The sequence below is a fragment of the Emydura macquarii genome, unplaced genomic scaffold (assembly GCF_026122565.2).
Source record: "Emydura macquarii macquarii isolate MOO-44397 ecotype Brisbane River unplaced genomic scaffold, CSIRO-AGI_Emac_v2 contig_2676, whole genome shotgun sequence".
NCBI lineage: Eukaryota > Metazoa > Chordata > Testudines > Chelidae > Emydura > Emydura macquarii.
The window spans coordinates 14,067,964-14,092,059 of record NW_027132813.1 but is presented as its reverse complement, the minus strand read 5'-3'; the positions used below and the strand labels follow the sequence as shown (position 1 = coordinate 14,092,059).

Genomic DNA, 24,096 nt, shown 5'->3' with positions numbered 1-24,096 from the left:
CAACAACTCCTTTTACCTCTCAAGATCTGTTTGGTTACATCTCAAAAGGTTTCTTTGTAAGTGGATAGACAATAGCAGTTCTCTTATTTCTTTTTCCCTGCCACAATCCAGAAAGATGTAGGTTTCATCTTTAAGAAACTCCAGCTGTTGGAAATGGGGGTGTATAAAAAAAGAACACACTAGCTGCCATTCAACAAAACAATTCCTTGTTGAGTAAGTGGTGATGGTTTAATTTTTACTTTTGATAGAGGCAGATTTGTAACGGCTGCTGCCATCCCGTAATATTGAAGGTAGAGAAAATGGATTGCTCATTCTGCACAGAGCCACAGAGAAGATCAATATATTGTGCTGATCCTGCAGTCAGAGTGCACAATTCCAACGGGCTTTGTGAAGAGTAATGTGTGCAAAAGGACTGCAGGGTTGAGCTGCATGTGTAAAATAAGTATGGAGTCATGACTATACAGAGGCTATGATTTGTGTCTGCAAGGCAACTGCATTATTCATCCATAGCTACACATAGAAGTGCCACCTTCTTGAGAAGTGATAATTACATATTCATTTATGATGCTCTCTGGCTTGATTTTGGGGTGCCTCCCCCCACTTTCTAGCTGCAGTCACTGTTCTCTGCTGCTGCGCTAGCCTAAACTGACAATTCTGAAGCATTCTTGACAATCGGAGGAGGAAAGAAAGGAAAGCCAAGACTTGTGGAGAAGGATGTAGCAGGATGAAAGATGATCAGGGAAGGGAAAGGGAGAGTCTGTTTTGTTAGTACTATTCTGGCCCTCTCATGTCTTCCTCTTGAATTTAAGTTCTTCAGCTGCATGTATTTAGCTTTTTGGCTGCTATTGTTTTTTGGCTACCCGGCCTCTCTCTGCATCTACACTTAAACCAAAAAAAGGTTTTCCAGCCACGTCTCACACTGTGTGGCCACTTTTCAGATTCCTTGCCAGTCTCTCAACAACTGCTGCTGGTCTTAGGCCTCCCCCTACCGCCAGATGCCAATATGAAGCATCAAAACACTTCAACATAACATGGGCACAAAGCATCATCCTTCAAAGCAGACATGTGGTTTAAGAGATGAGCTGCTTCACATTTGAAAATGTCAGGTGGTGAAAAGAGTGTACCAGCCCATTCCCCTCCCAATTTAACAGATTGCAAAGCAAATCTGCTAGATGCTGGATTAATTCCACTGCATAGCACTTTTACCCCTCGTTAGAGCTGGGTAAAACTTGGAATTTCTGTAGTGGGAAATTTAGACATTTGCTAGAACAAAAAAAATATTTTCAAAGTTTCCTATGAAATAAAAATTCTGGAAAAAAAATTAATACCAGAATTTTTTGGGGTGGGGTTTGCCAAAAGTTAATGCAGTTTCAAAAAAATAATTTTGATGAAACCATATTTCCCAACAGAAAATCTTTTTGGATTAGTGTGCAATCATGTTGTGAGCAGCTAGTGGCAATGTGGCTTCTAGAACACCCCGTGGCAAGAGCAGGAATCTCAAGAGCACAGAGTTAAAAGATTTTAAGCGGGGAATGCTCTGCTATTGAATCCTCTGGCTCCAGTACTTATAGGCTGTGCGCCCCTCATTCTAAGGGGAGAGTACAGTGCAATGAACCTTACAGGGCTGCCTATTTGGGGAGGGGTGGGAAGTGAAGGACTTTTTTGTGTGTGTGTGTACATGTACACAAAGTACCTATAGAGAATTTATATAGATATTGATGTACACTGGAACACCCAAGTCTTAACAAGAGAGCACTTGGCTATTACAAAATGCAGTTTATAAACTGCGTCCTGGAGAACTATCTCCCAATTCAGGAAGAATGCAATTCACCAATGTAATTAAATAGAACCTTAATCTTAAACATACTTTGGTGTGAGTCAGGCACTGTTTATTTCACTTGAAATAGCGGTTCACCTTTCAGTGTGAATGCCAATTTCTGCTCTAATGAGAGCAGCTTTTCAAAAGAGATCCATCCATCAGCGAGGAGGAATGAATACAGTCCAGGATAACATGACTGTTTATGCCTCCAAGTATTCAAACGCAGGGCCATGACAACAAATAACCCAGATACAAATGGAAAAAACAGTAATGCCATTTTTTATATTTAAAATAGGGTCAGTCTGCTGATTTGCTTAAACATTTAGTGTTTATTTACAGAAAAGTTAGAGAGACTAATTGCGTCTGAAGTCAGTATGGATCCAGTGTACAATAAGGTTGCTGTGCTTCAAAAAGCTTCATTGCCCTTTGTGGCCCAAGTCTTAAATCCGAAGACCTCTCTCAAACATTCAGTATCTGTGGCTGATAGCTAAGCCAGGACAATCTTGTGCGTTTATTGATACAAAGTACTGTTTAGGGCACCTAGGGTAAGTAGGCCTCATACAAGAAATTCCAAAGTCCCTATGAGCTGCTTTTTTAAGCAAGTTATGACAGACTGAATAAAAAAGCAACCAACTCTGGCAGGAGTCCATTCCTATATTATTCTGGCATCTCAGTTGCTTTAGTACACTGTTCCAAGTGTTGTATAGCTTTTTGATCTGTGTGTAAAATTGATAGACTAACTGAAGAACTGTATACTGGAAAAAAAGAAAAAAGGTTGTCAAATTGTCAGATTTTTTCAGCATCTCAGAACAGTATGATTTAGGAGTTTTTCTTTGTACTTATGCTTCATTATGAGAATTATTTAAAGCTCAGTCCTGCTCTCCTTGAAGTCAAAGGGAATTTGCCATTTATGTTGATGAATGAGCCTTCAATTAATAGCAATTATTTTTTAAAGCACTGTTCATTCTGAGAGGCCTTAAAGAACTTTGAGCAATGTACTGTAAACAAATGAATAACTTGCAGGGATATTTACACAGGCAGAACGGAGTTACCTAAATTGGAACTTTACCAAGACACTGGGGTGAACATCCTATTCTTGAAAGTGTATCATGATCTCAATTTTCCTAATGAAGCCCAAAACATTGGACTTACAAATATTGCATCTCTAGCAGCTCATTGCCCCTAGTGCCAAGCTCAGCTCAGCTTCAAGCTGGCAGGGACCTCTCCGTGAGGAAAGCCTCTGAGTGGCAAGTCCAACCGCTACCGCCTCGTGGTGAGTCAGTAACTGGTGGAGAACCAGGCTGATCACAGAGGGTGAAACTCCCTCTTTTGGGGTGGGGTGGGCAGCTCCAACATCTCTGCTCCCCCGGTAAGGGTAAATTTCCCCCTGGTAAGGGATACATCTCTTAATTATGGAGAAAAAATATCAAATTTTATACTAGATTGGCACTAGCCTGGGTTAACAACACCCCCCACTACTGGCTATGATGCCCCAGCCGGTACTGTTAAATATACTAGGGGAGTAATGCATATAGCTGGACTGTTCTCTCCTCTACCACTAAAAAGAATAAAAGAGGGAGATATTGGCCGTATGGATGCACAAGATCTCCAATATGGAGATGAGATAATGGTCCGGAGGAACAAAACTGTTTTAGTGAGAACCAGGTTTTAGATGTAGATTTGACAGTAAAGACCAATGGTGTAAATAATATTTTATATAGTGACAAATAGACAATTTTAAATCTAGCTTTTATGATCAATATTTAAATTCACTTAAGAATCTGTATTTTATTGATTCTGGTCATTCTAATATTTTTCAAGCATTGTTCCTGTACTAACTCAAACAGGAAAAGTATCACCTACAGGACTGAATAATTTAGAAAGAACTACAGTAACAATACTATTTTCTATTTGACAACTAATCCCAGTGATAGGTGATCTCAGTCATTGCCTAGACTATGGCTTTGAGGAGTTGTGATTCTCATCACTAAACCTTCTGGAAACATCGAGACAGAAATACCAGCGAATGAGAAACCTGAGACTAGAGACAGGAGACTGCATGCTTTAGCTACGTGACCACAGAAGAAATGATTCCTCATTCCTCAGCTGCCAAAAGATGTTCTGGGAAACTGTTCCCCAAGACCAAAGTAAAAAGAGAACATGGAGGCAGCTCTCATTCCATATCTGCCATAAATAGACCACTAGTAGAAGAGACAAAGGGATAAAAATCCTCCACTCACACACACTGTAGGAAACAGGAACATTGCTGAGCAAATATGTAATTCCTAACCCATAATCCATCTAGTCCAATAACTGGTCTTCAAACACTAGCCTGCACCAGATGCTTCAGAGGAAGGTACAATAAACCCTGTAGTAGGCAGATGTGGGATGATCTGCCCATCTGATGAGTCTCAACCGCCAATATGGAGCGATTGGTGTAAGCACTGAACCAGGATGTTTTAAATCCCTTCCAAAAGTTTTTTTTTTTAATATTTAGTTACAACTTTGAATAGTTATCCTAATAAAGGACCAATCCCTCACTGAATGTTACAAAGTATTTCCTTTCATCACATTCCATTTAATGCAGGACACATTTAACTAGCTACATGTTCATTACTTCTGTAGCTGTGTAAATAAAAAAAAAAAAAAAAACACACCACACACTTGCACGTGAAGCATTAAATGCACTAGATCTCCATTTTTAGCAAACAGCATTTTGTTTCTTAGCTATAATGGGAAATTCAAGTATAAACTTCTAAATATTAGGAGTTTGAGGTTAGAGACCTTGTCTGAATGCTACAAAGCAAGAGCACACGTAAGGGCTCAGATATATTACATTCTTATTATTTTTGTTGACATAGTACCAAAAGCATGCTAGGTGCTTTCCAGAGAAGGTCTTTGTCCTCAAAGAACTTGCAATCTAAATAGACAAGATACAAACAAGGGATGAGTTTGTCAAGGAGTAAGTGAAAGGTCAGTGTAGCTCAGTATTCATTTAGAAATTTGAGTAGTTGTGTTTATATTTTCTTTCACTTGTTAACATTTCTTTAAATGGGAGGACTAGGGTTTATTAGGCCACTTGTAAAAGGGAAGTTTTAAAGGGGGAATTTTAAATTAGCATTTGTAACCTTAGATCATGACATTCTGGATAAGATGACAAACTATTTGGCAAATAGTTTAAGAACACAAGAACCACCATACTGGGCCAGACCAATGGTCCATCTAGACCAGCTTCTGACAGGGGCCAATGCCAGGTGCTTCAGAGGGAATGAACAGAACAGGTAATCAAGTGATCCACCCCATTGCCCATTCCTAGTTTCTGCCAACAGGATGATCATTCCGTTTGAATGATAGACTTTGTTCTTCTCAGGGCAAAGTGATCCTATGCCTTTCCAAATATTTGTATTTTTAAAGCTTGCTGAAATGGTTGAGTTTTACATAACATTTTCACTCAGTTCTCTTATCTAAACTTTTTCTACCTATTTCTTCTTTATATATTGAAAAGCTCACCATTAGGTAGGACCTGATCCTGAAGACTTACTTCTATGGGTATTCCCACTAGCAAGGAGTATAATGAAGTCAGTGGGACTACGCACATGAGTAATCCTGCCTAGCAATGCAAGTCTGCATTTACAGGATTGGGCCCAAAGCTAGTAACAGGTTCAAAGAATAGATGCAGATTAGAAAGAGAAGGGAACAGGTAAAGCTATCAACCTGTCAAGAGTCAGCTGGTGTTCTCAATGGAGAGAGACACAAGAGGCAAAAAACTAAACAATGCAGGCAATTTAAAGTGAGGGGAGATTCTGTCCTTTAACAGAGTGTATTCAATAAGTTCCATTTCGTGAGCTGGTGTTTGATTTTAATAATTGACAGAAAAAAGTGAGATGGTCGGACATATGCAGGATGAGGTCCATGACATTAGGATAGAAAGGCTTGTAGCATAAAAGGAGTTTACTCTCTTGCTGAAGAGAGCATGTGATAGAGGACTAAGGATGGAAACAGTCATCTCCTGTACATTTAGTATGTGAATAATTAGATGAGACTGTTACAAAGATTGTTCTATTGGATATGTTGAGCTAACATCAAAAAAACAAAAGCTACATTTCTAATGTGCATATGTACCAAATCAAACAAGTCCATTAATTTCTTAGTAAAGATACATTTGGAAAAGCAAAGCAAATGTGTTTACAGAAAAAACTTTGAGGCTTTGTACAATTAAACTAGCATCTAAATAGCCACCCTTTCTACTCACATCCCTCCTTATACACACATCTTTCATGCAGCTGATCCACCACTAATTGACCAACAAAGTGCAGTCAAATAGAGAAATACAAGTCTATTTATTTAAGCTACACTGATTTGAAATAAATCCACCTTCCGGTCACCTAGAGCCCAGTCTTACTCCTACAGATGTTGATGGAAAGACTGCTTTCCATGGCAGTTAGATAGGACCTCTCGTATTACATGGCTGAGTTTTTATTGATCTGTTTGATAAAAACCAAGGCTTCCATCATGCAAACCCTTACTCAGGCAAGTAATAATTCCTTACGTAAAACTACCCATGGGACCCCTAACACCAGCAAAAAAATGAGGAATTCCAGAATTCCACTGGTGTAAATGAGAAGTGAATCAGGCCCATAGACTTCAGAGGGACTACTCCTAGAAGTTAGGACCAGGATCCATATCTGCCTGTTTTGTACAGCACCAATAAATAATTAACACATTAACAAATCTTTCCCCCTCTATTTCCTATACTATAATGGTGTCAATATAGGACATATCACAGACAGTAAAACCATTACCTAGCAGCTTTTTTTTTTGGCTTATATTTTTAGGTAGGGACTTTCATTTGAGGCAAAATTTTCCGTCTGAAATCCTATTCAGCTCGTTACCCTAATGTGTTATACAATCATTTGCTCCCCCACAGCTCATTCTCTTACCACTTGATCCCACAATGAAGACCTCATGCCAGATTTGCATCATGCCATTTAATTCCAGCAGTAACAAATTAATATTATAATCAAAGGATGCTGCGGACTGAAGGAGGAGGAGCCTGGCTGTGAGTGAGAAGGAGCAAACACTTTCACAGAGAATACAGGGCAAACACACTGTGGTTATACAGCACCTTTGCTCCAGCAAACTCAAAGTACTTTACAAACATTGAATTCCCACAAAACTTCATGGCCTGGAGAAGTAGCAACATTTTACAGCTGGGGGAAGGAAGGCACAGAGAGGCTATGTGATTTGCTCAATGTCATGCAACTAACCAGTGACAGTCAAGCAAGCTAGCAATGAAACCTAATCCTGACTTCCAGTCCACTAGCCACTGAAACGTTTGTCTAGCATCCATCTAGGTATGTATATGTAATGTCTGAAGGCCTGCAGGTTAGTCTTGTATCATGCTGCTATTAAAAAAAAAAAGTTCATATGTATGTTTTAAAGGTGATCAGTACAAGTTTCCTCCCTTCCCCAGCATAGTAAAAGGACAGCAGGAGTGATGTGCCTTAGAAGGTTCTGTTCTTTGACTTTGCTTCCAGTCAGGAATAATGTGTTTAATGTTCCCTCCTCCCCCCCCCCCCATCCCAAACAGCTTTATGTCATGTTACAAGATTAACTGTAGAGATGGCTGAATGGGAGAGAGAGTGGTCATCATGGGATGGCTGCTTGATGACCCAAGAATAGTGTGTGTGGGGGTGGGGGGGAGAAGATCTCATTTCCTATTCACTGGGCAACTGTATAAACAAAACAAAAATCACCAGAGTCTGCCAACGAAGTAGCTAATTACTGCTGTCTCAGAAGAGAGGCTAATGATTATTAAATAGACATGGAGACTGAACTGTTATGTCCCCTCTAGCAATGTTCCTTCCACATTAGGATAAGATTGCAGTGCTTCTGCAAGGCAGCAGAGAGGGATCAGGCACTGCCATTGACAGCTCTGTGGTAAAACAGAGTATGACAGTCATGGAGACTGAAATTCAGGTGCCTTTGATCAGAATTCTCACACACAGTTTTTAAAAACAGTCTTAATATGGCTATTTTAAAAATCAGAGTATTCGTCACATCAGAGGCTGCACTACGGAAGCTGTATAGGGGACATGGCCAACTCAAACAGCTGGTCCAATGAGCAGCTGATCCATTAACAATGACTTTTCACACCCCACTAAACTTATTGCCCTTAGATGCACAATATTCCTTTTCCTCTGGAATATCAGACATGTTCAGCAAATACTCACTTTAATCCCAAGTAAGCCCAATCGACGGCATTGGTTGCTCCCTGCCAGTCACTCCCTGCAGAGCTGTCAAAAGGACTTACATAAACAAACACTTGCAGTAGTGACTCCAGAACAAAACTGCCTTATTAGAACACTGATTTGGGCTCCAAAATGTAGACATTGAGGGCTGGGAGAGTCAGACACCTTTGAAGAAATCAAAATCCATGGACATTTCTCCAACAGGCATGTGAGTAAACAACTGAGGAGACAGTACTGAGATTTGGGTGAGGAAGATGAGGAACTCTGAAGGGAATGAAGGTTTATCCAGAATTCATCTCATTTTCAAGCTCCAATGCCAGTTGCTGATAGTAGGGCCCTAACACCTTATGTGCAACCTGTGAGTACTTTGGGACAACACCAGCCCCCCCCCCCCCCAAAAAAAAAGATCTTTATCAGGAAAGAGGAATTGCCTCAAAAGTACTTGGGTAACTACTCACGGATGGAATAGCAAGTACAAATATCTGAGTAATTTAGAATAGGCACCACAACTTCATACTTACAGACTAAGTGTTCCTTAGCGACCTCACCACCTTGATGTCTAATGCACTCTATCCCATCTCATTACTGAGTCCCTTACTTGTGCCTGAAAACCGGCCAACATTGTAGACTTCAGACAGAGGCTTTGTAGCTGAACATTTAATAGTCTTAGCTCATTCATAATGCATATTGGGAGTTAGTCTTTGCATAAGGGAATCCATTCAATAGTGATTGGTCAGGGGGTGGAAAATTTAGTATGAGGTTAGGTAGTCAATTCTCAATAGAGTGGTCCATCCAGACTCTGGAGCTCTTTTCAGTTTCTTGACCCTCTTATAGTTAAATAAAGCCATGCAGGGTTAACTGCCCACCTCGCATGTGTTCAGTCCGTGTGTGTGTGTGTGTTTCCTAGAGGGTGTGGGAGCGGGGGAGGAGGAGACAATGTGTTTCATCAGGTAAACACATTGCTTCTCCAGGAGGATAAATCCACTGCCAGATTAAAGGATGAGCAACACAGATTCCCATAGACTCATGTCTCCTGCTTAAGGACTACTGACCTGAAGTCTGTGCCCTTGTCCAGACGCACACGACTGGAGTCTCCATGAGGGACATGTAACAAACAGACTTTTCTGGGAAGTGCTGTGAGTATTCAGGTGACACTTATAATGAATAAAGCAGCAAACAGTTATATAAAAATATCTGGATATTAAGGTATCAGCCCTCTGTAAAGTGATGAAAATCAGTGGTGTAATCCTGCAGCCATAACCCTCAAGATTTATTTGCAGGACTACAGGTCACTAAACCTGCCATGAAAAGCGATTTTAGCCTGTGCCAAAGGGGTCTCATCAGAATAGTTTTGGGTGAGGTTAGGAAACCTTAGTGGGTATGTGACAAGGATCAACTTGGACAAGTTCAATTTTACCCACCAGTTACATAGATAATTTTTTAAATCTTTAAATTTAAATTTTTAAAATTTGATTCATACTATTAACAGTCCTGAATAGTCCAGAACTCTGTAGTTCCATCCAGGGCTAATCCCCTAGAGTGACATACTAATGCAGGTACCAGACTAGAAAGGTGCTGAGCATCACTTAGACCAAAGCATTAGTGCCTTAGTTATACAGAATAGAACACAAACCATAGGAAGACAAAGGGAGGGATAAATAGACAATATGCAGATTTTGCTTAGAAAACTGGAAATTCCCTAGAGTTGGGTTTACATGGGTGGAAGAGGGACAACATTAATAAAGTCTGTACTTTTTTAACTAAAGTCTCAGTTGTGGGCATTCACAAGAGAAAAATATACAAAGTGTAATTTTCTAAGTGAGAATTTAATAGACAAAGAACAAACCTGTTTTTAATAAAGCACTAGGGAAATAAAATCCATCAGATAATTGACAGTCACCCATGGAGGCATGATCCTGCACTCAGTGAAGTCAGACATTTTCAACTGGAACAGGAGGCGGCCCCAAATGTGGAAGGTCCTATAGCAAGAAGGGCTCTCACTGAACATACAATTGTGTCACTCTGCCATCTCTTTCAGTCTTTTCTTTAATGCCACGGACAAAGGGGCCAATTCTCTATTCCACCCAAGCCTGTTTGCACTGCTTTGGTGGTCAGAAGATGATCATAAAGACCTTAACTTGTACTGGGGGGCAAATATCCAAGCATTCAGCATGGGAACAAAGGAACACAGAATTGGACCCAGGGGCAGCTTCTAAAATATCTAGATTTAACAGCCAAAGGACCCAATTCAGGGTGTTTCCTGGGTAATCTTTTTGAAATGGAATGGTCTCAAAGGCAGAGTGAAGTGAAAGTAGCTGTCCAAGCACTGGATTAAAGACACAGAATTACTGTCCCAGGGTGCAGTGCCACACAGGCTGCTCACAGCACAATGAAGGCTGAACAATCCAAAGGGCTCTAGACCTGCATTAAAATGCTAATGCCATTCTTCCTCTAGGTAGGCAGTCATAACTGGGTAATTTCATCGGTGAGGTAAGTTTGACTAGCCCCTGAGATGCTGAGTAGGAAAGGACACTACATACTTCCTACAATACACAGTGAATGCCTATGTATATAGGCATTTGCAAAAACACAAAAGGGATGGTCTTTACATAAATAACTCAGTGTTTTAGTTACTATTTGTTCCATGACTTCTTGTTGCATTCAGTGTTCGGTGGCAAAAACTGCTCCCTTTTAGGTCACTTATCTCTGCCCTTTGTTTCTTCTCCTTCCTCATCCTTTGTTTGTCCTTGTTTTTGAGAGTCTCCTCCATTCTTTTCTCTGCATTTTCTTACCTATAGCAATTCCTAATTTCGATGCCAGTGAGCTTCATTCCCACCCTCTACTTTAATCCCTCCACTACATGTTAAACAATTCATGTTGACATTACGTGCCATCACTGGGATTCAGAGTTGATTCTTCAATCAGATTAATGAGGGGCAGGGAGTTCATACCTCCGAGTCATTGTTTCAGGCGGTCTGCATACTCAGGTAGTCATCACTGAACTAGTTACTCTCAGTTCACATGGGGAAGGTTATTTCTGCAGCCATGAGGGCTAGAAGCATGCTTTCATTCTGGAAAGTCTGAATTTGTTATAGGAGTCAGAACTATAGCATGGGAGCCAGATCCACCCCATAGACCATATGGGTGAAACCCTTGGGGTAACTTTTCCTGCCAGCTACTGCATTGTAGTTAAGCACCCCATTAGAGATCATCAAATATAGCTTAGTAAATCTCTACCACAAATTTATTCAATGCTAGCTAGGCAGGCAAGCTCTACTCCAGATGCTTAGAACTGGAGTAGCAGAGCAGTTGACGTATCAAAAAGAGGTGCACTTGTAGGAGCTGTGAGAATGGACAGCCTCAACTTGAACACAGTGCAGCCCTGCTGTCTTCCCACAGGTGCTTTTCCAGGCCCTGAGCTAGAATAGGACCCATGATCTCAGTACCCACTTTTCAGGGAGTCAGCCACCAGATCTACATAATCATGGATCCACTAAGCTCTCCCTTTTCCCTCCTCTGTCTCTCACCTGGGTTGGCAGAGAGAAGACCTCTACTGCACAAAAGATTGAATGCATCTTCTGTGCTCCCCTTCTGCAGTAACCCATCCTATGCAATAGAACTGCAGAGGTTCTGCTGCATGGAGAGGCTTTATGGCACCTTTGATGCTGGGTGAATGTCAGAACTGGAAGAGTCACTTAACATTGCACAGACAGATGTCCTATATCACCACCTTCTTGCACTTTAATAGCAAATAGCTGATTAACAGCCATGGTGAAGACTGTTATTCAAAAAGCCACCAGATTCAAATGAAAAATAGTTAGTTTGCTACAGAGTTCTATGGCATTGGTTAGCTAAACCAAAGCAGTTTTCTGGTGTTCTTCTGTAAGGCACTGGAAAGTGTGTGTTACAGGTCCCAATATGCCCACAATCCACAGAAAACTTAAGTGTGTTACAGCAGCAGCTAGGCAGCTTCGGGTCTTTAACTTAAAACTGTAGCAGCTCATATTTTAGCTCTGAGCTAAAAACAACTTTTTAGTTTTGTGTTTTTAAAACCAAAAAAGCAATTGTATCGTTTGTTTAATCTGATATATTTGGCAGTTAAACGCATCACTGCTTTCCCCTTGGACCTGATGGAAAATGATGTTCAGAGATAATCCATGGTGCTAAACAAAATAAATGAGCCTCCTTTACTATTGCTTTCATTACTAAAGTCTGAAATCAGAGCTGAAGATACTTGATATGGATAGGACATCTCATCAAGTCCTTGAGGACTTTCTGTTCATATTTACATGGAGACAGCGAACAATATTTTTAAGAAGCAAAGTCCAGAATTTCAGCCCACGCCATAAAAAAAAAAAAAAAAAAAAAAAACTCAGCTCTAGTTTCCAAATGGTCTGCCTTTCAGTTGTGTCCCTTTGGCATCCCACAAGTCTTCCATATCAGCTAAGAGTCAAACTCCTCCTGAAGGGGGCGGGGGCAAACAAAAACAGGTTTAGCCATTTTGGGGATCCGCAGGTAGAGAAGCAAGAAGACAGCTATGCTCATCATGGCAGGTTGGAAGATGCTGATTATTTCCTTGACATTTTTCAAGAGAAAAATGAATCATTGAATTTGAAACCTTTCACTGCAATTTTCCAGTGGCGGAAAAAAAGAAGCATTGGGCAGGATTTTCAAAGAGCTGAAAATCAAAAGCAATTCAGTGTTCATCATAAGAAATGGTGAATCCTCCTGCAAATCTCACTTGTTTTATGAATTATTTTAGGAAACGAGAGTCACTAAGCGGTAGATTCCACAAACTAAGTATGTGTGTAACTGCCAACAGAAGTCATTTAATTGATTTCAGTGGGGCTACATAAAGATTGTGCATAACTGTGTGCAGAATAGGGGCCTAAGTTCATATGGTTCTAACTGAAATTGCCCCCGTCAGCTGGTACAGTCCCTAAAGAATTTTGAGCAATTGACTTATTTAGTATGGTTATGATAGGTTCTTATTATTAATTTGTTCATCCTAAGCAAACTTTCTAGAAAACATCTCTAAACTTCACTTTTGGTTGGTTTTGTTTTTTCCCCAAAGTTTATAAATAAATGCACACTGGACCTGATTCTGCCCCATTGAAATCAATGGGAGCAAGGTCAGGGTCATTATATTTGCTTAAAAGCTTTGAATGAAAGGTGCAGCATCCAAGAAAAGTGTTTTTTCATTCTATTAATTTTTTTTATTCCAGAGGAATGGAAAGTATGAATAAAAAACAATGAGTCAAGAACTTTCAAACACTTCAAATCATTTCCCTGAGTTAAGCCGGAGGGTTTACAGAGCAAGAACTCAATCCTGCTACTACTGACTTAAATGAAAGCAGGATTAATGTCTACGCTAAGAATACTGCTACTTTTAGGAAACACCCATGGAACTTCATGTTCAGCATGTAAAACAGTTATAAAAAATTGGGGATGGTTTCACAAAATTTTGCATGGAAAAAATTGCCCTTTTATTCTAGGTGTTTGTGCTCCACTTTTGGAGTAATTCAACAAGATGTGGGCTATTTAGTTTGTTGGGGAGGGGCGTGGTGCAAAGAGATGCAAGTTGCCACACCACGTTTTGCTGAAAGAGGTAGATCACTAAGAAAAGCGTGGATTTTCAAAAGGAATTAATTCTCACATTAGGCCTTTTTTGCCAAAACTCGCCCAAATTTTTAGGCCCCCAATTCTGTAGACCCTTATGCATGTGCTTCAATCAGTTTGAAATCAAAAGGGCTACTCACAGTAGAAAAGTTAAGCATGTGCATAAGTGTTTGCAGACCAGGACCTTTGTTTGTAACGAAGCACAAAATAATTGACATAGCAACACTTTCGATCTTTTGCACAACTTGATAAAATATTGGCCCACTGACTTTTTGGTTCCTTGGTAGTTTAGGGAAAAAAAGTCTTTTAGCCTCCCTGCTAAAATTAAATTGCAGAATTCCAAACGACTGCAGTGGGAAGATAATGCTCAAAGTGTGTAGCTAGCAACCATACCCTCTAGCTCTGCTAGGAAAGAGGCTGACCTCTGTTATAGCTATTCAACATTTGCACAGGTCTAAATGTGAAAAAAACTCCATAACTTCACATTTACAGCAGTGTAGTCAGCATCAAAATGAAGTCCATTGCATAACTGAAACTAGTACTGATGTCCATTGTTAAAAAGGCTGCTAAATCCCTGCTCAGAGGTGGCTACATTTCAATGCTGGGTGACATGAAGTAATCTGTACATACGGCCTGTAAGAGGAGTTCTTTTTTGCAAACCATAAGGTAAGTCAATCAAAAACAACTTTGTCCAACTCTGGAATTTTTTTTAAATATAAAATTATTCTGTAAGTGATAAATTGGTGCTTGCTTATGAATTTTATCCTGATGGAAACAAAAGAAACTACAGTCCACCTTATGGACTCCTACAAATGTAAGGCTCAGAAGGAACATTAAGAAGTCACCAAGTCAAGCACCCTGCACTGAAGCAGGACCAAGTAAACACAGACAGGTGTTTGTCCAATCCATTCTTAATAAACCTACAATGGGAATTCCACAGCCTCCTTTGGAACCCTATTCTAGTGCTTAACTACCATTATAGTTAGATATTGGTTGGGTAATAGGAATTCCTTTTTAAGCAATGTGCTTAATCTGCAGCAAGGTAATGTCCTATCTACAATGGACCTGGGGAACAGTTCATCAGTCCTTTTTAGAACAGCCCTTAACATACTTGAAGACTTGTCAGGTCTTCCCTCAAGAATTAAGATGCCCAGGTGTTGGGGGGTTTGTTTGTTTTTTTTAAAACCATTCCTCATAAATCAGGTTTTCTAAACCTTTTAATTGATCTCCTCTAGGAAAGATGTGAACAAATTGGAGAGAGGCTAAAGTGTGGAGCCCAGAATTAGACAGTACTGTAGCTGAGGCCTTACCAGTGCTAAGTAGACAAGGATAACCACCTCCCATGACTTACTTATGTCAATACACCCCAGAATATTAGCCTTTTTACAGCTGCATTGCACGAAGGACTCACTTTGTGGTGCACTATAACCCTCAGATCCTTTTCAGCAATACCACCTAGCCAGTTATTCCTCATTTTATAGCTGTGCATTTGATTTTCCTTTCTTAATGTAGTACTTTGCACTAGTCTTTATTGCACTCCATATTATTGAATTCAGATCAATTCTCCAATTTGTCAAGGTCATTTTGAACTCTAATCCTGTCCTGCAAAGTGCTTGCAACCCCTCCCAGCTTGGTGTCACCTACAGATTTTCCATCAAAAAAGGAAATTAGGTTGGTTTGTCATAATTTGTTCTTGACAATCCATACTTGTGAATCCTTATAATCCTGTTATCCCCTAGGTGCTTTCAAATTACTTTTATAGTTTGTTCCCAGTATCTTTCCAGGTATCATTGTTGGGGAATTATAGACTAGTCAGCCTGAGTCCTCCTAGTGTCCCTTCTTTGAAGATAGGTCTGATGTTTGCCCTTCTCCAGTCCTCTGAAGACTAACCCATCCTCCAAGAGTTCTCAAAGAATTGCTAACAGTTGAGAGATTGTATTCAAGTCAGCAGGGCCTGATGAAACTCACCCTAGGGTACTTAAGGATCTAGCCGAACAATCTAATTTATAGAAATATTCTTTAATCGGCTCTTTCCCTACTTTGGCTTGTGTTTCTTCCTCCTTGTTGTTAATATTAATTGTGTTGAATATTTGGTAACCTTTAACCTTTTTAGTGAAGTCTGAAGTAAAACAGGCCTTAAACACCTTAGCCTTCCTGATGTTGTCAGCAGTTACCTCTCCTTCCCGGTAAGTAGAAGGCATACACTTTCCTCCATCCTTCCTTCTCCTAATGTATTTAAAGAATCTCCTCTTATTCCCTTATGTCCCTTGCTAGGTGTAACTCATTTTGTGCCTTAGCCTTCCAGATTTTGTCTCCACACACTTGTGCTCTTTTGTACTCCTACTTAGGAACTTGTCCATATTCCCACTTTTTGGTAGGATTCCTTTTTTGATTTTCAGGTCATTAAAGGGCTCATGATAGAGGCAGGTTGGCCACATCCTCTTTCCTTTGCATTGGGATAGTTAGCAGTTGTGCCTTTAACATGGTCTCTGAGAAACTGCCAGCTCTCCTCACCTCCCTTTTCCTTTAGATTTTCTTCCCACAGGATCTTACCTACCCACTCTCTGGTAAGATTTAAATAAATATTAGTTAAAATAAGCAAGAGTGTGGTCACGTATTGCCAATTACAGATTTACAAAATTAAACAAGCTAGGGTGATGATATAGCCAAAACAGCCTTCCCAAGAGCCCTTTGGGGTCTTACTGAAGAAAGATTAGTTTTTATTTTATACTACAAAAACAGCCAGCCAGCATAGTTAGGTCTTTGGTAGCTTTATCACCAGCTTTTCATATGTAAGATACTTCTCAGAAATCTACAAGTGTATGATACATCCTCAATGAACATATCAATGAACTGGAAGAAACAGGAGTAGTATTTGTGAAAATTTAAAAAAAACAGGGAGGCTCAAGGTTATTCTAGATGTCAGATGTTGCTGTAAAATTTGGTTGAAAGTATTAAAAGCAAGTTGCTGGCTTTCTATTCCCTGTGTTCCAGGAAAAGAGCATTCTTTGGCAGATACTTCATTCAGAGGTTTCAGTTTATGGGAAAGACGCTTGCCTCAAAGAAGTTTATTTTTCTTATTTGACCAAAGTTTGGTGTTTTCCATCATTAGATCTTTTTCCTCTCAGGAAAAAAAATAGAAAGGTTATAAAAGGTTTGTTTCCATCCAGATAACAGAGCTCCTAGGTTTTCCTACAAATGTGATCCTTCCAAAGGATCATAAAAGTGTCAAAAGATAAAATAAACCTTAACAGATGTTCATGTGATCCATCTAGATACTTATACAGACCTCGTCACTGTAGAACCCAAGCACCTCACATACTTTAGTGAATGTTCTATTCCCCCTACCTCCATCTGTAAAATGGGGATGCGCAATTAAATTTCATTGTGCCTCAAAGTCAAAGTCTGTAGCAGAGCCAGAAATCGAACTCAGCTCTCCTCCATACCAATCCAGTATTTTAACGGCCAATAAAGTAAAAGATTGAGAGCCAGATACTCAACTAGAGTAAATTGAGGTACATAAATTTACACTATCTGAGGATCTGGTTTGGTAAATTAAAATTATATATTTGCTCAGACTTGGTAGAAATTGATTAGCTACAAATTCCATCTCTGAATACAGACTTCCCAAAAAGCTGGGAGTGTTGAGTTCTCAGTTATGATTTGTGCCCCATCTTTGATCACCTGTATAAGTACTATGTTTTGCAAGAAAAAGTTGTCACTAGACAAGAGCTTGGATTTTCTAGAGAGTTAGCATGCTGTAATGCCATGAAAAAAACCAGAGGAAAGTCAATACCTGTTTTACATCCCTTCTACTATGAGAAGGACACTAAGATGTAATTTAAAGTCAAACTTTCAGGGATTAAGATTTCTACTCCTCTGAAGTAAAACAAAGCCAGAAGCTTTAAATTGGCTTGTAAAATGGAAAGACCCTTATGTCTGGCAATATTTTCTACGTTGCCTATTATTGCCTAGAATGGTATTTAAGGAGGAAGCAAATAATCTCCACACTTTACTTTGACACATGTACCACATGTTCTTTTTCTGCTTGTGTGGGGGTTCAGAAATCCATAGGACTAGTCACACACACACACACACACACACACACACACACACACACTATGTGAACCACCACCTCTGGAGTCAGAGACTTATGTACACCTGTGTTGTCCCAGACTTCAGTAAAGGCTAGGTCTTTAGAGAGCCTCTGTTCAATGATAGAATGGAAATAAGTGATGTACATGTAATACATTGCCTTAGAGCCAGATCCTGTGAGCACGCTCAACTCCCTGGGAGCATTCAGCCATTAACAGGATTGGGCCTTTAGAGCATGGTCCCACATCTCCTTCGAATAGTTGCTGGGGTCAGACAACAGCCTACTCCTTTCACACAGGAAAAGAAAGTCTCCTTTATCAAATTATTGAGGCCTGTCTCATTGGTGCTGGCCCTCTTGACAACTGTGGCAGTTGAACAGACTTGGAATAGTCCTCCTTGTTTATTTTATTGACTGTGTATGAATCCTGTTCTCCTTGAGCAGAAAGACAGATTCAATACACCTGCGTTCCAATTATTTCACCAGCAGCTTCCTAGCCTCTATGTCCTGCTTCTAGGAATCCAACTATGTAGCCTTCTTCACCCCTTCACACCATGCAGACACTAAAAAAATCCTTCAGCATCTATCCTGGTGCCTAATGATCACTATTCCCTGCCTGCCTTCAGCCATGTTGGGATATCTAATTTGCTGGGGATGGATGACTGCCAAGAAACTTCAAGGTCTTCCTGCATCTCTGGCCTGCCCCATCTCATAGGTTTCTCTGTGGGAAAGGACCATGTGAACATGTGCAAAAAAATGAAGCCTCTGTAGCCAGAATTTGTATGACTGTTCATTCCTTAAAGTGTGCTTTAAAAATAGTGGCACGCTCCCTCTTAAGAAATGAGGGGGTGGAGGCAGCATTAAGTACTGTGTTCATTAGGACTGTGTATTTACAAAGTGTTTCTATAAAGTCAGAGATGCTCCCCAGGTCATGTGTTGAGAGGCAGGTTTCTAGACTTTCACCTCACTGGTCCATAAACTTTACATTTGGCAAAGAAGCAGAAACATCTGCTGAAATCATGAGATTCTAATTTGCTGAGTTCAGGGCAGAGAAGCCTGCAGTTAATCAATGACACCATCACCACCACCACCCATAGTTGTCAATAGAGCCAGGGGTCAGGATTTCAGGGACCTCATGACAACACAGCTGAAACTGAAGAACAGAAGATTCAAAACTTTAGAATCCTGTCAGAGAGAAATTGAAAAATAGAGTCTGACCAAGGGGAAATTCCTAACCGTAAGGGCCCAATTCTCCAGTCTTGCATCTCAGTCACTTAAAGGTGTGCAGAGTAGTCATTTACGTCAGTGGTAATAGTACTTTAAATCCTCCTTGCACAGGCGTTAAATCATGTCAAGTAGTAGACAAAAAGGCCCTAGATCCATACAAACATAGGAACAGGACCATAGTTAGATGACGAAGCCTATCGCTGGCTTTTGTTATTTATTATTATTATTCTCAATTAAGTACAAATATCTGTTTATAATCCCTAAAGCACAGAGAGATGAGGTTAGGTAGATTAGACCCAAAATCATTTTTTAAGCAAACCTAACTGATTTTTTCCTCCTTTTTTCACTGAAGTGTCTCTCTAAAAGTTAAATTGCTCCCTGATGTATTGGGCAGCAGATTGGGTTGGTGCCCAAAAACCAGAAAGTGAAATCTATCAATACTGATTTATTGTGCAAACGTAAATCACGAGTAACTCTTGCAGCCAATGGTGATATACCAGTTTTACTCTGGTGTGAGATCAAAAATCAGACCCTTTCTTAAAAAGAATATTTAATCAGATCCAGTTTAAGTTTAGAATTTCACTACTCAGTTTCAGGGCTGCATGGTCTTTGACTACACTTCTACTGCCAGTAAGAACGGTTTACAGGTACTTAGGATACAAATATTTATTTTCTGAATAATCAAAAACTATATAGGACTGTTAATATATTTCTCTTGGATTGCTTTTGAAGAGAAATGTATTGCTTATCCTCTCTTTCTGCCTGAGAGAAATGAGATGGGAAACTTTTTGTTAAACATCATTTGTTATTACTATACATATTTCTAAAGGCCTGTCATATTTAGATTATCCAATCTACTTCCAAACTTCTGGATCTCATTCTGAACGGCATTAGTCACTAACATGTCATCAAGCAGCAGATCTGGGTTAAATCATTACATCCTGATGCTATTAGGGCAGAATTCAGTCTTCAATTACACCTATGCAATCCCACTGAAATCAGTGAGCTTTATAAGTGAAGGCCACCTTTGGCCCACAATCTTTTAGTAGCATACACAACCCAGAAGAGATATAGGGTATGTCTACATAGGGATAACACACTCATGGCTGGCCCAGGTCAGCTGACTAAGGCTCACCAGGCTCAGGAATCTGGGCTGAAAAATTGCCGTGTAGGCATTCTGGGTTTGGGCTGAGCCCAAGCCCTGAAACCCTGTAAGGGTGGAAGATCTCTGAGCTCAGGTTCTAGTCCAAGCCTGACCATCTACATAGCATTTTTTAGCCCTGCGGAACAAGCCTGAGTCAGCTGATGGGGATCAGTTGTGGATCTTTGAGCCCTGTGTAGACACACTCATAGGTAACATCAGTGGAATGAGGAGTTTGGAGGAAATTGTTGATCAGGATACTATATCCCCTGTTTTAACAGATTTTGGACCCGTGGAGAGATCAAGAATTCAAGCACTCTCTTTCTTTTTGGCCTGCCTGGACAGAACCCATCTTTAATTTTCCTTCTATCAAAATCCATTTCAAAGCTGTGGCAGCTACAGGCCATCACAGTACCAGCAGCAGCCACAGTCTTGGCAACATGAACAACTCAGATTGTTGAGAAAGGACTGAAAAATCCACCGGAATCCTGAAGTTAGGCAGAAAGACTCTTAGGGCTCCATTCACCGCTCTCTGTTAGAGCTAGGCTTGGAGGATGGACTGAGAGGGGGGATGAGGTGGCTTTACACCTCTTTTGCCATTCCTACATCTTAGGCCAGTCAGAGGCCACCTCAGCCCCCTCCCTGCTGAGGTGCAGAGATGCCTGAGTGGACCCTATAAACCACTATAGAAGCCAGGAATAGCCAGAGTATAACAGTTAGGAAACTGAGCCAGACCTCATCCCACCCCTGGTATGTATGGGGTGTCATGGAACTAGTTTCTCTGACTCCACATGTGGTGGGGAACTCCCTACAACAGGGAAGTTCCCTGAGTGGCCCTTAAGGTGATTTTTATAACCTGTGGGAAACCATGAGCTGTTTGTCCCGGCCCAGAGCCTCCCCTACATTCTGAATATTCTGTTTAAAAATATCTACAGCACAAATACCTTTTAGCACTCTAACAACACTTGTGTGACTCCTTGCCTGGCAACATTCGCCATATGCAGATGTGAAACAAGTTTTTCCCCCCTGTGTTGCTCATTACAAACATTAGGCTACTCAGCTGAATGACCGGCTTGGGTTCAAAGAAATGCAGGTGGCACCAACTGTTTCTGTAGACTACAATGCCTTTGTAATAGAAACATGTAACTAGATGCAGCATTTTCATGACCAATAAACTGTTCAGGAAAAGCTTTCTACCAAAGTATGGAGACACACACAGGTGTAAGTGTCACAATAGAAAGATGCAGTCACTCAGCAATTGTGTTTGAGTTCACATAATAATTGGTTAAACACATTCATTAGTAGCATAATACAAGCAAAGCACCCCATAACTGAGGAGGGTGAACAATGTAACTAGAAAGAATACCTGGGGTATATGCAATTCTGAGTTTGCATGCTCTGTTTACCAGGTCATCAAGAAGGCTATATTTTTAGAAAACCATTTTCCCATTGCTTCAATGTAATAGATTGTGTAGCAAAAGAGATTCCTAATTTGTCACAGCCACCACCTGTCTGCAGTACAGCACTTTTTAATTAGCAGAGGCCCTGGCTGGGAATAAATAAACTAATTACAAGATAATGATGATAGTATACTGTTCCAACTAGCTTCCTAGGAGTTATTCAATTGCTCTAAAAAAGAGCAAAGGTAACAAACAAAAAAGCAAACAGAAGGAAGATTCTTGTTCAGCTAGAATTCTGCTAAACAATTAAAGAGGAGTTAAATTCCTTGCCCTGGGGCATTCCATCTAAGCCAGTAAAGCATCAAGTCATACTTTTAAGACAACATTGGATGCTTTTGTCCATTGTCAGTTTGGCGTGTGGTATATCTGTTTTTTGGAAATCATTTGGATTATACAGGTATTTTATTATGGTGCTGACTGCTAAATTTATTAAATTCCAACTATTAACACCCCACCATTCAATCTAGGGACCCAACAAGAGGCCAACCCAACACCCACAATTTCTGCAAAATGTTCTTTTCAGTAGGTTTGCAACCAAATCAACTCACCACTAGGCATCCTTTCATGATCAGATGTGGCATCACAGCTGTTTCACCAGGCTCGGTGCCCCCATGCCCACAGTCACTACAGCACTGTAGTTTCATGGTCAGTAACTCAGCCCTCTGGCCAAATCACAGTCTTTAACCTATCCCTTTCAGGATCCCAGTTATCTAACCTAAAAGTCCAAAAATGTCTTAACACAAAAACAAACTTCTGCCCTCCCTAGGGCTATTTCTCAGACTGCTCAAGCAAAGTCTCTCCCAGGCCTCCCTGCCTGGAAAACTAATCTCTGTACTATAACTCAAGACCCTGAAGGAATCTTCTTCCCCAGGTGGGCTTTATCACTACTCACCACTATCACTGACTCCTTTTACAGAGGAATCACCTGCTTCCTCTCAGGTGCGGCCCATTCTGTAATCAGGCTGGTTTAGCCTTTGGCTCTCCAGCAGGGCAAGCCACCCCGTTACAGCAATGTTGACCCAAATCCCACAGTCCTTTGAAACCACATGTAATGTGTAATAAGTTAGGTCACGGAATGATTTTTCCTGTAACATTTTCTCAGACTGTCAACCCAAAAGGATTAAGAACCACTGCTGTTGCATGTATGTAACAGTTTAGAGAATAATATTTTTATAATCTCTTCTATCCAAGGATCTCAGAACACTTTACAAAGACTTAACAGGAACATAAGAATTGCCAAAAAGGGATCATACCAGCAGTCCATCTAGTCCAGTATCCTGTCTCTGACGGTAGCCAATAACATATGCTTCAAAGATAGGGGTAAGAATGCCACCGTAGGCCTGTTTGGGACAGTCTGCCTCCCCCCTCCCCCACACACACACACACACACACACACATTAGATCTCATCCTGATCTCAAGAAGTCAGAGATCAGTTTAAACCCTGATGCATGAGACTTAATATACCTTCCAATATTTTTGTTATTGTTTTCAATGATTGAATACTTAAACCTCATAATACCAGTGCGAGGCACATCTGACCAACATTTAACAGGCATAAACTGAAGCACAGGAAGAGGTGTCTGCCCAAGACAATAAAGTAAGGTTGTCGCAGAGCTGCACATGGAACCCAGGAATAGTCCTAACTTGGAGTCCTCTGCTTCAACCATTCGGTCACACCCCTTCTTGCTTGCTTCATTTTACTGTCAATGAAGCTTCACTGATTTACAAATCACTGAGGCGCTCACTTAGCAGATTTAAGTGTTTTTAAAAAGGAACAGCACCACTAAATGTCTCTACACAAAGACAAGCCAACAATACAGGCTTTGAAAAACAGAGCAGAGATTTAGCAATTTAGTTTTCTAAGTGGAATTCCCATAGGTGAAAATTGCTTTGATGTCAGATATTTAATTTGGGACTCCATTTGGCTATAATATTAAAGTCTGTAATTCCTCCACATCCAATATGTTCATTGTATAAGAGACCACATGTGCAAGTCTGGTTATACAGTTCTGGGCCAATTCTGCAGGTACTCCACAAACAGCTCTTATTCATTTCAATAGTTGTTTTGCAGGTGCAGTGTAAATGTGCCTCAGATGGCTACTGGCAAAGCACAAATATTTGTAATCAACATGACCGATGATCCTAATTAAAATAATAAATAAAACCAATCTGAACAGGTGTAAATATAATTATTAGCATCTTGAATGTCAATAAAACACATACAATGTGGCTGAGCTAAGTTTGCTGATGCAACTTTAATATATCTATAACTTTTTATATTTTGACTAATCAGCTTTAGCATTGCATGGAAGTGGAGGGGTTTTTTTACATTTAAACACAATATTAAAAGTTTCGTGTCACTCAGTTGCAATATTGCAGGTGACACACTATGCCAGTGCTTTCCTCTTCCATTTTTATTCCAAACCTGCTCTGGATACACTTTTCCCATCATCTTTCATGCCTACTAAATGAAAGCAACTAAGAA

The 24,096-nt window shown here is 40.3% G+C and overlaps 1 long non-coding RNA gene across 1 annotated transcript in view; it reads right to left on the bottom strand.

Annotated features, from left to right (window-relative positions):
- Nucleotides 1-22,435, bottom strand: part of LOC137164510 (uncharacterized) — a 43,711-nt gene extending 21,276 nt beyond the window's left edge. Inside the window, exon 1 of the long non-coding RNA XR_010923063.1 lies at nt 22,159-22,435. This is a non-coding gene — a long non-coding RNA (uncharacterized lncRNA). The remainder of the gene's footprint in view (nt 1-22,158) is intronic.
- Nucleotides 22,436-24,096: the final 1,661 nt, after the last annotated feature.